The sequence below is a fragment of the Varanus komodoensis genome, unplaced genomic scaffold (assembly GCF_004798865.1).
Source record: "Varanus komodoensis strain SLA01 unplaced genomic scaffold, ASM479886v1 scaffold36, whole genome shotgun sequence".
NCBI classification, from domain to species: domain Eukaryota; kingdom Metazoa; phylum Chordata; class Lepidosauria; order Squamata; family Varanidae; genus Varanus; species Varanus komodoensis.
This window is the reverse complement of record NW_025335873.1, coordinates 8,512,751-8,526,608: the sequence shown is the minus strand read 5'-3', so window position 1 is coordinate 8,526,608 and position 13,858 is coordinate 8,512,751. Positions and strand designations below refer to the sequence as shown.

The 13,858-nt window shown below is 52.0% G+C and overlaps 1 protein-coding gene across 1 annotated transcript in view; it reads right to left on the bottom strand.

Annotated features, from left to right (window-relative positions):
- NR6A1 (nuclear receptor subfamily 6 group A member 1) overlaps positions 1-13,858 on the bottom strand; it is a 64,661-nt gene that overhangs the window by 50,006 nt on the left and 797 nt on the right. The window contains exon 2 of the mRNA XM_044439968.1: positions 12,866-12,868. The gene's annotated coding sequence lies outside the window, so the exon portion shown is untranslated. The remainder of the gene's footprint in view (positions 1-12,865; positions 12,869-13,858) is intronic.

Sequence of the window (13,858 nt, the reverse complement as noted above, 5' to 3'; positions counted from 1 at the left end):
GGGAGCAGTTTAAGTCAAAGCCCACAATAGCCAGAGGGATAAAGATTGACATCAAAGCAGGCCAAATCCTGAAGCGCAAGTCTGGATTTCAGTTGCGAGCCTGGATTTCAGTTTCACCATTCCCAGAGTGCCCCTGTGCTAAGCAGACACAATCTGACATCCTGGCGAGCAGCGTGGTCTAGTGGCTAAAGGCACAGGACTGTGGTTCCAGAGACCCGAGTTCCAGTTCCCCTCAGCCATGAAACCGACTAGGTGGCTTTGGCCTGCCACAGAGGGTTGCTCTTGTGAGGCGAGGCATAAATGCCACAAATTCATGATAGCAACATAAAGCCATTTTGAGGCACTTGCTGAGCGGTACACTAGAAGCTACTGCTGTGTGTGTTTGGCGGGCAGAGATTCAGGCAAAGCCCATAAAGTTGCCGGTGTTCAGTTTAGTTTTTAAAACACGGAGTCCGTGAAGTCATTCCTTTAAGTTCATCCTTGAAAGCCTTCATAAATTCATGCAATAAGGAGCTTTCCCTGCTCTCCTCGGGTTTTAAAAAGGATGGGCTGTTCCTAGCACCATTTGCTTTTACTAGCGCCATTGGGGAGGGGGGGCCTAGTCTTGATTTTACGTTACTTTTACTCTTGTGCACACAGACACTTGGAGTGGCAAGGCAGTGAAAAAAGTCTGGCGATAAGAAAAAATAAGATTCAAAAGGCAGCGCTTAATTGCTTCTTTGGGTTTTAATGCTGACAAATGTTAAAATCTGGATGTACTGCAGTTTTTTCTGCTTTTATATCCTGGTTTATTGCTGCATCCCACCTTGCTGACTTCTGCAGAAAGGCAGGAGAAAAATGTCAAAATGCAAAACGGAATGTGTAACCTCCCTCTCCCCGGGATTCAATTGCTTGCAACTGTCGTCGCTGCACGTACGCAGTGTAGAAACCCTGATGAAGTCATCAGTCAGGCTATCGCTCGATCTTTCCTCTTTATGAGGAGGCCCCTGCACGCTTGCACGGGGCGCGACTGCAGGCGCAGGAGAGCGACCGAGAGCGCCCTGAGTAAATACCATGAGCCCGGAGCAACGGGGCAGGGCCGTGCCGTGCCACTGGGGCGAGCGGCCGAGACTCCCGCAGCCCATCGAGGGGGATCCCAAACCCAAAAGGCCTGGAGAGATTCCAGCGGGAAGGGCACGCAGGGCCCCGTCCTTCGATAAGAGCCATAAAAGCAGACTCAGGTTCTTCCTGTGCGGCCTCTTGCGGATTCCAGGCCTATCTCCCCAGCTGGCCTACGTGAATCCTCAAGGGCAGCTGTTTTGACAGACCCACAACCAGGCCCAGCAGCCATCACGACGGGGAAGCCAAGTGCCAGGGCGAGTGCCGCGCAAACCTTTCCTTAGCACAGTCCGTGGTGCAGCCTAGAACTAGCGACGGCTTCCTGGGCCTGCGGGATCCCTCCTGCTCTCTCCCTCTCCTCATGCTGAGCAGCTCCCCTGGCCCTGCTTTAGAACAACTGTGCGGCCCTTCGCAGCCTGCAGAACTGACGTACCAACAACCTCGCTGCGCCGGCACTCTTCTCCACACAGAGGGGACCTGAGCCGACGCCTGCTCACCCGCCGCATCCTTTCCTGGTTCCCAAGAGTTAATCCTGCCAGAGCACAAAACAGAAGGCTCTTGCTTCCTCCACTCCACACAGGTGGCCCAGGTTCCGCTTGGTCAGCGGCGTGGCACCGGACCCCGTCATCTGAGCATGGGGCCGACGGGCCTGCTGCCCCCGCACTGCACAGGGCCTGTGTTCCAGCACAGACATCTTCTGCCCCTTGGAACAAGGATGACGAAGGAGCCAGGCCCGGCAGGACGGGCAGCTCCAGAGGGAGGCACACTTGATACCGTGCAGGGCGCAGAGACCAACAGCAGAGCAAGGTTTGGTGACTCAATTAAGGGGGCCCCGAACGAATGGGAGTGGAGTTGAGTTACTCCTGGGAAACAAAAGCGCTTTTGTCCAGGAACCTGGACGTAGCAGAGCGTGTCACACACAAGGTGACAAAATGGCTCAGTGTCCTGCAGCAGCCATTCCCAGGCCTCGTCCCGGGAGCTTTCCGAGCTTTCTGGGAAGGCCCACTGCAAGGATCAGCTGCCCACCATGAGCAGAACCCAAAGTCTAATGGGGAGGCGACAGAGATCGTAGGGGGCCCTGGGTACCCGCTTTTGCCTGCCTCGAATAATGCGGACGGTGCACAGGGGCTAGAATCATGCAATCACATTGCACAGGCAGCTGCATAAACCAACCCGCTGCGCTGCTAGCCAGCTAAAGGACTAGTAAATGGCATTTCCGTGCCGGCTGCAGAGAAGAGGGAGCCTCCCATGCCATGAGCAGAACACAAGCTCAGGTGACGCAGAAGCTACTTCCAAATGTCCCCTGCTACCAGACAAGCAGGAGGTTGGATGGAGCGATCCGCCCTCTCCGGACAGCGTGCTCACTTGCCTGCACGACATTCTACTTGCCCAAGACTCACTGGTGATCTGTTAAAGTCACGGCTAGCCTTCAGCCACAGAGTGACAATTCAGAAGCACAGAGGCATTCGAACGCCAGCTCCACTGCTGCTCCAGGCGATGACCAAGTCCTGTTCCACCCGCCCGGGCGCTCAGTTCTCCCTCGCCACAGTGCACTTCCCAAGAAGCCGGTCCTGCTGGTTTGAGACAAGCCTGGCGACAAGCTGCAGGGTCCCAAGGAAGATGCAGCACGACTGCACACCAGCCACACAGCCAGCTCACCAGCAGCGCCAAGACAAAGGGAAGCTAGCGGGACCAACAGCCTGGGTCAGGGGAGGGCAGTAAATGCCAACTCCTGCCATCCGCTGATCTGCTCCGGCTTCCAGAAAACCCGCAGCTGTTCTCCCCTTCTATTTGTATGCAAGGACTCTGGGTCCTCGCTTTTAAATGCAGGTGGAGGCCCCGCTCTCCATGTCCACTCCATGGCCTCCAAGGGTGCAGGCCCAGCGATGAGAAGAGGAACAATGACCCTGTGCACCTAGGAGCAAGGAGGCAAACTGCAGCTGCAGAGACAACCTAAGAGGCACAGCTCCCGAGAAGCAAGCTGTCCTGCTCCTCCAGTCCCTGGAGCGCAAGCTGTTCGGTCCTCAACAGGAGAGCACAGCTCTTGGCTGAGGCCAGCAGGCGGCAAGCAAGCATGGGGGCTTCAGGCGATGCTCCCACAAGAGCTTCCGCCACCTTCAGAGATGTGCCTTCACGGGATAATTTGCTGGAGATGGACGTCAGTCTGAAAAATAAGCAAGCCCCATCTTAGCCGACCGGTGTGTGAAATACTTGACTGCCTTGTCTTCAGGAGAGCCGCCGCTAGCAAGTCCTACCTGCTTCACAGGCGCAGAAGGCAACGTTGTGCAATAACGCTTCCTGCCCGTGTGGTCAAGGCTATGCTCCTCTTTGTCCATGGTGGTCAAACGGAGCTTGTTACATGATGGCCTGAGACACCTCCCCAGAAATGGCTTTCGTGGTTGGGTAGCAGAAGAGCACTGCGCTGATCGTCCTGGTTTAAGTGAGGTGGGTGGCACCGATGATGCTTTTTGTAAAGGATTTTTTATTAGGAATGCCAGCAACCTCAGGCCAGTCACCGGTGCTTCGGCTCCTGAGCATGCAGCCTGGGAAATGGGGTCGTCCACTGGAGATGGAGGCTGCTCCAGGCCCAACGTAACCACCAAGGCCATACGGATCGCTCGCTCAACAGGAAACGAGTGTCTTCGGTCCCCCAGCAGTGCTTCCCCACCTGGAGAGGAGGAGGATGCTACAGCTGAGACCTCAGAGGAGGGATCTGAAGCGCAATCTTCTACACACCCCTCCGCAGGGGGTTCCCGGTCGCGGCAGGTGCTGTGTCTGCAGGCAGCCAGCCGGCTGCACTTCACCCAGGCACATGTTTGGGCACATACATCTAAGGTGTGGATTGAAGCAGCGGCACGAGAAGCCGAGGACCAGATGGAGTTGTTTATCCAAGTAGTGCTGGTAGCATCAGGACAGAACAGACTGGTGATGTTATTAAAGGAAGCACGAGGAAAGCCAATCCCATTTCCAAGAATGGCAAGGGAACGGAAGCAACTGGGATCACATCTCGAGCTCAGTGCAGAGATAGAGAGGTGGAGGGAACTCTCAAACACTCAGGTCAACGACAGAGACTCGGGCATCATGTGGACACTGGCCACCATTCATGGTAGAGGAGAAGATCAGCTATGATACGAGATCTGCCCCAACACTGAATCTCCGAAGGTCTCAGGAGCCCCCAGGGTGGTGGAAGAGACACCTGATAACAGAGACCAAGCACCTCAACAAGAAGACTGGGAGTTGCCAGAGCAACACTGAGCCCTCCGCACAGACTCCCAGGTATGGCGAGCTGGTAAACATACACCTCCTCCTCTGATGAGGAGGTCTCCAATGAGAGTCCCCAGCAAGCCTGCAGTGGAATCGAACGGCACGCAGGAGGACGCCTTGGGGACACTGGCGATCGCGGGTGCCGTGGTCCCAGATGTCTCTCTCCAAGCTCCCTCCGAGGAGGTGCACCTTTCCATCCGGCAGATGCAGCATCTGAAGCGCGGTTTCCTCTGCCGGCAGTGCACCTGGCATGGCGAGGCCTCTGACCCAGCGGTCGCTTTGTTTTGTCTTCTTCCATGGCACACACCTCCGGCCACAACGGGCACTTGTCCTTCCTCGTTCTCAACTGCAAAAAGGTAATCGAGCGGCCTGGAGTCAGAGACAGAGGGACACCTTTGGCCATGGGGATGTGGCCCCAGGGACTGAAACAGCAATGTGCAAACAGCGCCGATGGGCAGCATCTCGGAAGCCTCTTGAGATATGGGACAAAGCCAGGACATGACAAAAGCTGGGTGGCCATCGGGTGACATGCCTTCATTTTAAGCTTAAAAAGCCCCAAAGATTGTGACTTCTGTGGTCGAGAAATGACACCGAGAGAATCCAAAGAGACAGAATGTGCTGATTTTGGGAAAGACAAACATTATGAACTTAAAATGGCCCTCATTTCTGATCAGGGCCCGTCCTGAGGCTGCCACACCAGGTTCCTCTCTTGTGAATAAAACACAACCAACTCCCAAGGCAGCGCCTGCACTTGGTTCCATTCAAGGCCGTCCCAAGGCTCTTTAGAATGACTCACTGAAAATTTGCAGTTTACTCTTACAAGCTTTAGACAAGGGCAAAACCTGATTTAATTATTTCTTCCTCATCCACCAAGCATCTGCGCAGATGAGAAACAAAGACCCTTATCCACCACCATCCAAAAAGGCAACCTCTTCCTACAGTCAGCATAAAAGCGAGTCCTCACCCAATGGCACACGGTAGAAAGTTTTCAATGGAAATCGCTTCATTCTGTAAGTTCATTAGTGACAGAGGAGGAGGTGAATGTCAGTTGCAAATACAGTATTTGGGCAAGCCGGGCCATTTCTAAGTTTTAATTCATGCTTTATAAATGATTAGCTCTAACAGATATGTCGGAGGATACACAAGTGCCACTGAAACACATCCATGACTCAAATGGAAGGACTAGAGTGAAACTGAAGGTGCCAACAACGTCAGTGGACGGGAGCTGGCTTCTGCTGAAATAGCTAAGTGGCTATCAGCATATCCAACAGAGCTCTTTGGGTTGCTAAAATTAGCTTGTCAACAGGTTTTAGTACAATGGAGTTTTTCCCCCTTTAAATTTAAAAGTTGTAAGAGAAGTTCTTGCTATTATCTTTAAATTTTTGCAAGCCTTCTAATTAAAAAATCTACAAAATACATTTAAATCGTTTTAAGAGGATAATTCTAGACATGTTTAGGCAGGGGAAAAAATCCAGGAATGCTGGAAGTTGCAGGATTTTTTTTTTCCTTTCTAAATATATAGGATTGCACCCCCAAGTGTGTTTTGATGTTTTTCTTTCACATGTCTCAGTTCAAATACTTGGGAGTTTATGTGGACAAAAACAACAACATGGGGTGCGTTTACTAAAGCAAGCAAAATAAATACGCTACATTAGATCACCTTCTAAGTCATCTGAATTTTTCCTGATGCAAATGATCTCATGCAAACATTCCAGGGGAAAATTCCAAGCTAGAATTTTCCAGAAACCCCAAATCCCAGTCTATCCTGCCCTGCATGCTGCTCTCAGACACACATTCTGCTCCAAGCTACCAAACTGAGGAGGCGGCGGCGGCCAGGACACCCCAGCCAGGCACAAACTCAGGTCTGCTCCACAACGGCCCAAAGCAGAAAGAACAAGAATGAACAGTTGCATCCTGCGTCCTCTTTCGCGTGCCGCTTCGTGTTTCCCGGCAGCCCACCATGGCCACTCGGCAAACAGGAGGACCAAATTCCAAACGCCAGCCACCGCCTCGTGCCGCCGGTCCCAGCCTCTCAACAACAGAGGCCACACAGACCGGCCAGGGAAATCTCTTGCCAGCCAGAGCGTCCGTCCGAGCTATTGACTCGGCTCATTGCTGGCTCCGAGCAGTAAATACCTCTGTGTCACGTCCCAATAGCTTTTATTGTGTTTGCAAATGAGGCCAGCGATAAGACGCTGGCCTGCTCGGACTTGCTCCGCACGGGGAAGGAGCATTTGGCCGGAGTGTTTTTCCAATACTTTCTGCCTTGGTCAATATTATGAGAGCCCACACCCATGCAAAGGTCTTTCTCGAGGTTCTCCAGTCACACCACGCCGCACGTGCCCAGCCACCGCAAGCGGCCCCCCAACTCAGACCCCTCCCATGGCCACAACTCTCTCGTGCGGCCCGCAGCAGCTCCTGGCCCCAATCTTTCACCAAAGGGGGATAAGGAGGACGGCTGGGATCCTTGGGTAAGTCGAAATGGATCGGCAAGGGTCTGACTCCGTATCGCTCAGCAAGAGCGATTCATGCTCAAGCGTCTCCTCCCTGCCCAGATTCCATTCTGAACAGTGACAAAGACTGAGGGAACAAAAGAATCCTGGGAAAGCCCAAAATCCAGAAGGGAGATGGACGCTGCCCGTGGATCTAACCAGAGTCCCTGAGGCTTCTCCACTCCTCCGGCCACCTCACTCATTTCTCCAGTGCACCCAAGGCGCCTTGGAAAGGCTGAAGTTTGGGGGCAGAATCCTGACCCAAAGTCTCTGCGGGGCACAGAGGCAGAGTCTACTCTGCTGAGCCAGGGCCCACATAAAAGGCAGCCCCGCCATCCCCCCTGAAGCTGCGTAATGATGCTATTTTGACGGACCGAACCACTGTCCAGGAACAGCCTCAAGTGACTTAGGGAGAGATCTGCAGTCTCTCCCTAAGTAGCTAGAAGCAAGAGAGGTATATTATAAATAAAATAATAAAATAAGGTCTGGTCCCAGGGGTTCCATCAGCACCCCATGCATTAGCCCATCGAAACTCTCTAGGAGTTGATTCGCTCAACGAGGCAGTAGCGCAACATGTGCTCACTTTAAAATACAAAAAAGAGCATTTTTGGCAGTCTTGCTCCCCCCCCCCCCCAGAAATCTCTCCGATGAAAATAGCCTCAAAACTGTTCGCCCCAGCAAGGGCGCAAATTGCCAGCCCTGAGTGATCTTTTGCTTACCTCAAAGTGTTTTCTGGCCAACTATTTAACTGCCCCCAATGCCTAGATTAGGCAGAAGAAAAAGAAATGCAACCGCGGATGACATTCTACCATGATCCATGTGGAAAAGGCTCACGGTGAACTTTGCTTTTCCTTTCTCTTACTAACAACAAAGCCACCTACAGAATCTCAATTAAAGTTTCCAAAGCAATGTGGTTTCAGGGGTCCCAACAGAGAATCAAAGGAGGAAAGCAAAGAGCTCACTCCGCTCAGCTGCTGCTAGCCAGATGAACCCCTGGGCCTGTCCTTCATGCAAATGGATGCTAATTAAAATTAACAATTAAGCTTCTGAAAGCCTTTATCAGCAAGATCAGTTCTGCTGTGGACACTCTTGGAAAGTAGCTTTAAAAAACATCTCCCACTGAACACAGAGCGAAGCAAGGCACAAATATGTACACAGGGCTGAAAACCCATTTTTGCCCTCTTTTCCTGAACAAACCAATCTACCTCCCAACCATTCCTTGCTTCCAACCCCGCAAAGAGGTTTAGAAAGATACACAAGACGGGAAGCTCCCAAGCCATTTATCAGGGATCACTAAGGCCCCTCAAAAATGCATTCTTGCATTTCATGAACGAGAGCTAATTAATGCCTTTTTCAGTACAGGAGGAACCCAAATCAAAGATGAGCACTTCCTCTTGTTTTCTAAACATCTGGGATTGGATGTCCTGTGCCACGCTGGGTTCTCCTTAGTGCTTCAGTTGCTGGTGTTTTGTTTTTCCAACCAACACGCTGCAAAAGACAAACAAGGAAAAACAAAACAGCAGGTGGTGTAAACTGAGAAGTGCAACTTAGTCAACTTGTCCGGATCACAGCCTAAGTACTAAACATACATTTTGCCCCAAGGAAGAAAAACCGAACTAAAAACTTTCCATACCGGCTGTCTGTATGATGCCTGCTCGTTTCAGATACCCCCCACCTCCCGCAGCCGCCTCACAGACAAGCCAACCCGGACTGCTGGCGAACGCACCCCGATGGCAAATCTCAATGCTTACCAAGTCTTTTGCTCCCGACCTGGTTCTCCCACCACCATGCATAACTAAGCCAGCCTGAACTGGTTTTCTGCATGCATTGCCCAGGATCCTGGCTTCTTGCTCCCAAGCAAGCCAGCATTTGTAAGCAAACAACCCCTGGTCTGTTCACACGCACAGAAATGCATTTCCGGTTAAGGCAGAATTCACCTTCCATTTCTGGCTGCTCCAAGTTCCCGTCATTTCAGCTGCTTAACTTAGAGGCAAGTTTTTATCGCCATGGTCAAACTGGGAAAGTTCTCGGCTGCCTGCTGCAGAGACCTTCCGGATCCTGAAACACTTCTGCTCATGCGTGCTCCATCCCAGCTATGCTGGCTGAAGGGGGAGACAGGGCAATGCACCAGCAGAACAGCCAAAAAGCATACATGTCCACACCGGGGACACCCCGAATGGCCGTCAGCTGAGAGCTGGGCCAGCAGCTGCCCCCTCAGCACACACCTGGGCACTACAACTTGCCCGAGGCCACAGACCCCAACAGCCCAGAAGCTCCACCGGCATGGAAGCCACGGCCTGGCCGCTCTCAAGTCCGCAGGCATCCCTCAGGCAAGGCCGAGACTCCCTTTCTGCAGCGTTTCTAGTAGCCGAACCCACAAGGTACGGCAGTCACGTAGTTCCCGGTGCAAGGGGGCCTGCAGAAAGCATTTGGGGCTCCCCGCCTGCCCCAATGGAATTCAGGTACCACAAGAATTTCTACTCTTCCATTCCCTAGCACCAGAAAAACACCTGGTGCGGAGATGCCAGTGCTTTGATTGATCAGCATCTGTGCCGGAGATCTTGAGAGAGATGAGCTGGCAGGGCTGCCAACCCGTCTGCCCAGCAGGGCTCCTGTGCTTCGGGCAACAAGACAGCTGGCAAGACGGCAACAAGGACCGCATCTTTCAGATTACACTCCACAGTGGGAGCACCTTCATCTGTTGTGCGGCTGGCAAAGGCAGAGGGGCCCGCCTGGGGAAAGTTGCCCGGTCTCTGCTGCAGAACGTGCGGCGGGGCTCCCGGGCAGTCTGTGCAAAGCGGGATAAATCCTGCACCCACGGGAGAGTCGTCTGTGTGGAACAAAGAGAGCAAGAAGCAGCTGGAAGATGGATGCAGAGGAGAGGAGAGGAGAGGAGACTTCTGAATGCCCATGACACGATCCACACTTCCCAAGATGCAGGAGAGAAAGCAAAGGCTGCGATTCCAAATGCCGGCTTCCTTCTGTTGCACTGGAACTCTGATATAGGGTAGCGGCTGCTCTCTTTGCCCCTGCATGTGGGGTGCGATCTCCACAAGCGCCCACGACAGCTGGGCCAACAGCGGCAACAGCGGGAGTGAAGTCCCCAGCCTCTGCCAACTGGGTGCTTGCCTGAACGGAGGGATGAGTCCCCCGGCCTTCCTGGGTACAACAGATGCCCCTTGCTGCTACTTGGCGGGTGGGGGGGGGTGAAGACTCGGTCTCCACATTTAGCAGCAAAGGTGGAGAAGAGGCAGCCGGTGTACTTCGGCGTGGCAGCGAGCCTGCCCCCTTTCCTTCCGCACCTGCCCTGGGCTGGCACCCCACCCGTGCTTGCCGTGGGGTGCACACGTCTAGAACCCCATGGTGAGACACCCCATAAAGAGGTTCTCAGAAAAATGCTAACGAGCCCGTAATCTTCGCAGTGACTGTTCCACTGAGGGGGAAGATTCGTTTCTCAGACTGCAGCTCCCAACAACTCTAACCAACAGCCATGTCGGTTATGGCAGATAGAAGCTGTAGTCCAACCACATCTGGATGGTCGCAGTAACGTGACCCGAGGACGCTGGCCACCCAGATGTGCTGCAAAGGACATGTTTAGCTCTTCAACGGGACTGATGACCCTTGTGTCAGCTCAGCTGGATTGTGGCCTGATTATATGCTCAAACATTAGCTACTAAAGCTTAAATACAAAGGGTTAGTGTCACTCATTAGCATTCCTTAATTGTGTGGAAGGTATAAAGTCTTCCCAGAGAGCCATTAACAGATTTAAGCTCTGAAAAGAGAAGTTCAGCCCGGATTCACTACAAAAATGGAAGGTCTTTGGGCACCTGCATCAGAAAAAGAAGGTAACTCGTCACCAGCACAGTTACAATCCTGTGATTCGCAACACGCAAATATCATGAGAGTCAATTTGGGGCGGGGGAACTGCCCCAGTGCTCTAAACAGGGGCCATCTGTGGCACTCCAGGTGTTTCGGCCTACAATCCCCATGATCCCTCACTATTGTCTGTGCTGAGTAGGGTTGATGGGAGCTGTAGTCAAGACATCTAGACGGTCACAAGTTGCTCATCGCTGCTCTGGAGAACCTGAGATGGCCGCTTCAGACAGGTTTGGAACAGCAAGTTCTAAAACACGCACTCTGAATTGCCTTTTTCCTAACCGTGTTGACCGTTCAAAGCTACCTGGATTGCAAAAGCTATCTGCTTGCAAAAGGGAAGGCAGCTATGTCAGAGCATGAAATGGCCAGAGCTATTGCTCAGTTTCTGTAGAGCAAAACAAAATACAACCAAGCTAATTGGTTTAATCTCCCTAAAACATGAAAAGAGGCATCACTTCCAGCCATCCAATTATTCTTGCAGATACCTATCCTGGATGCCATGTTCCTTACGCACTTTTTAACACATATGCTACAGCCTAAAACAGTAATTATAAAGATAAGGTACCCCCCAATCTGAGCCCAGCCCTCCCCAACTCTCTGTGCTCAAGCATGTCTTTTAAAAAAGAGGCCATTCAGAGCAATCGATCACGAAATGCACCTCCAAAAACGGGGGACACAAGGTTGGCTGTTGCCTTCTCTTCGCAAACACCACAGTGGCGTTTAACCTTACAGTGTTGGTGTGAGGTAGCCACAAGCAAGGAGGCATGTATGAAACCGAGAACAGGTCTTGTGAGGAACACGCGACTTGCAAACTGGCGCATGCACCCTGCTTCTGTGACGAGTGAAAGGCTTCCAGCCAGCCTGCCCACCCGTGTGGGCCAGAGCAAGTCTGGAAAGCAGCAAAGCTACGACAACAGAGCTCAGCACGAGGGTGACATATGCCTGAGAGCGAGCACAGGACCAGGTTGGTGCGCCAAGGCAGAGCGTGGCAGGGCAACGGATGAGAAGACATAAGCCGTCTTACACAGAGAACCTTGACTGGGTCTTTTCGATGAATGGCTACAGTCGAGGGTTTGGACTTAGATGTTGGCATTTGAGGCCACGAACAATTTCCGCCCTGGCCCAGCCGAACACCTTTATCGAATGTCGCTGTATTTCTGTATGCCAAGTCGATCTCTCCCCCTCCTGCCATAAAGATTTTAGAAAGACTGAAGGTCGGGCCGTGCATGTCCCAATACTTTGCAACTATTTCACATTTTATGGCAAGCAGGAGAACAAATACGTGGTTACATCATCTTTACAAAACACTTCCAAATGCCGACCCCGAAGACTGCGCTTGTTAGGAAAGGCCTGGTTAAAAAGGCAGCCTTGTTCTTGGACAAGGGACTCGGCTCCAACAAGCACAGGCAATCAAACAAATGCATTTAGGAGCAGAGCAGGGCCATTTCTCATGGTATCCGGAGATGGAAATATTGCTTTGCAATAGCGAACTGGGAGACTGACAGTGCAGTGAACAACAAGAATCAGGAAGTCCAATCCTGGAGCTGTAAGAGTCCATCTTAACCAGAAATGCACGATTTTAGTTCATGCCTTGACAGTTAAAAAAGCACCAGTGAGGGTTATTCTAAGCATTTGTGATCCTCCATAAATTGAAGTAGGGCAGCTTGCAACACACAATAACTCTAGCATGAAATAATAAGATTGCCAGTCTTTCAAAGACAGAATTGAAAGATGCCGGGTATAACTAAGGCATAGTTCAACTGCAGAACAAGCTGCAAAGGCGACTGGCATACGGAAGAACTTACAATGGAGCCCTTTTAGGCAGTTTTACAGCAGTATTCAGGCTGCAATCCACAACTTCGAAAGTCCCATCAGACACTATGAAACTGACTTCCATACAACAAAGATACACAGGGCTGCACTGTAAGCGCAATTAAAAGCCAGGAGGGAAAATTGCAGGCACAAGTAACCACCACAGCCCGGTTCTGCCGCAAGAGCCAAAAACCATGCCTGGGAACCGAAGTCGCTCTTAGCGGTACCAAATGCAGCCTCTCCCCACCCATTTTGGCTAGCAATCATTACCATTTTGCACCCGTTCCAAATCAGCAAAAAGACCAGATCCTTTTCGATTGTACCGTCTCACATATCAAAAAAAATAATAATTTGGAAAGAGCATACTGAGTATTTTGGATCACGGCTGTCCCTGGAAACAGGCAACCCTGCAGAAATGGATGAAGCTCAACAAGTTTTGGCACTATCTTAAACTTCGGGGATTTTGGATAGATAAGCAGAAATGAGTGAGAAAGAGAAAGCTACAATCTTGATGTCCTCTTCAAAATCAAGTTTGAGAGGAGTTACTTCGCAGGGACAAGATCAGAGAACAGATTTCGGGATTTAAAAAGCAAGACCTCATCTGGGTTGCAAGACAAGCCACAAGAGGTTTTAAAACACATTTTGAAAGGTGGGAGAGAAAGAGAAGAGAAGAAAGGATCTTTTCTTTGGGGGGTCATGATGGTGGTCGTTTTGGTTGGGGGGAGGTTAAATGATGCTTCTCTTCCCTTTCCCAGCCAAGTTTCCCATAACAATATAAGTCCCCTTGCATTTGTATGGAGGATTTTTTATTGATCCTTCCAGCCTTTCAAGCAGAAGGGGGAGTGCGTTATAAAATATTCAAAACACCATTGAGAGGAGGGGAGATTGATCACTGGCCGGCCGGGAGAGGAAGTGGCTGGCGGAGGAAGCAGGGCCTTCAAAGGAGCCCCATTTACAGTGGAATAACTCCCCACCCACACCACACCCTACATAATTGATAAGGGGGAAGAAACAGCAGGAGGGGGAAGGGGGGAAGGGAGGGGGTCTGCGCAGCTGACAAGGGGGCGGGGAGGCGGGGCGGGGGTCCCAGCCAGAATCCGGAGGGGGAAAGGCAGGCAGGCAGGCAGGCAGGGAAGGGGTCCTGCCCCTCCATCAGCTCAAGGGCTAACAGAGGCGTGGAAGGGGGACAACTTTCTAGGCACGACTTTTGGGGGGGGGGGGGCAGCGAAAGACGGGAGAAAGGGATCTTTGTCACCCACAACGCCCCGAGCAGCTGGACGAGGGAAGGGGGGCGGGGGCGGCCCAGGCAGGACGGG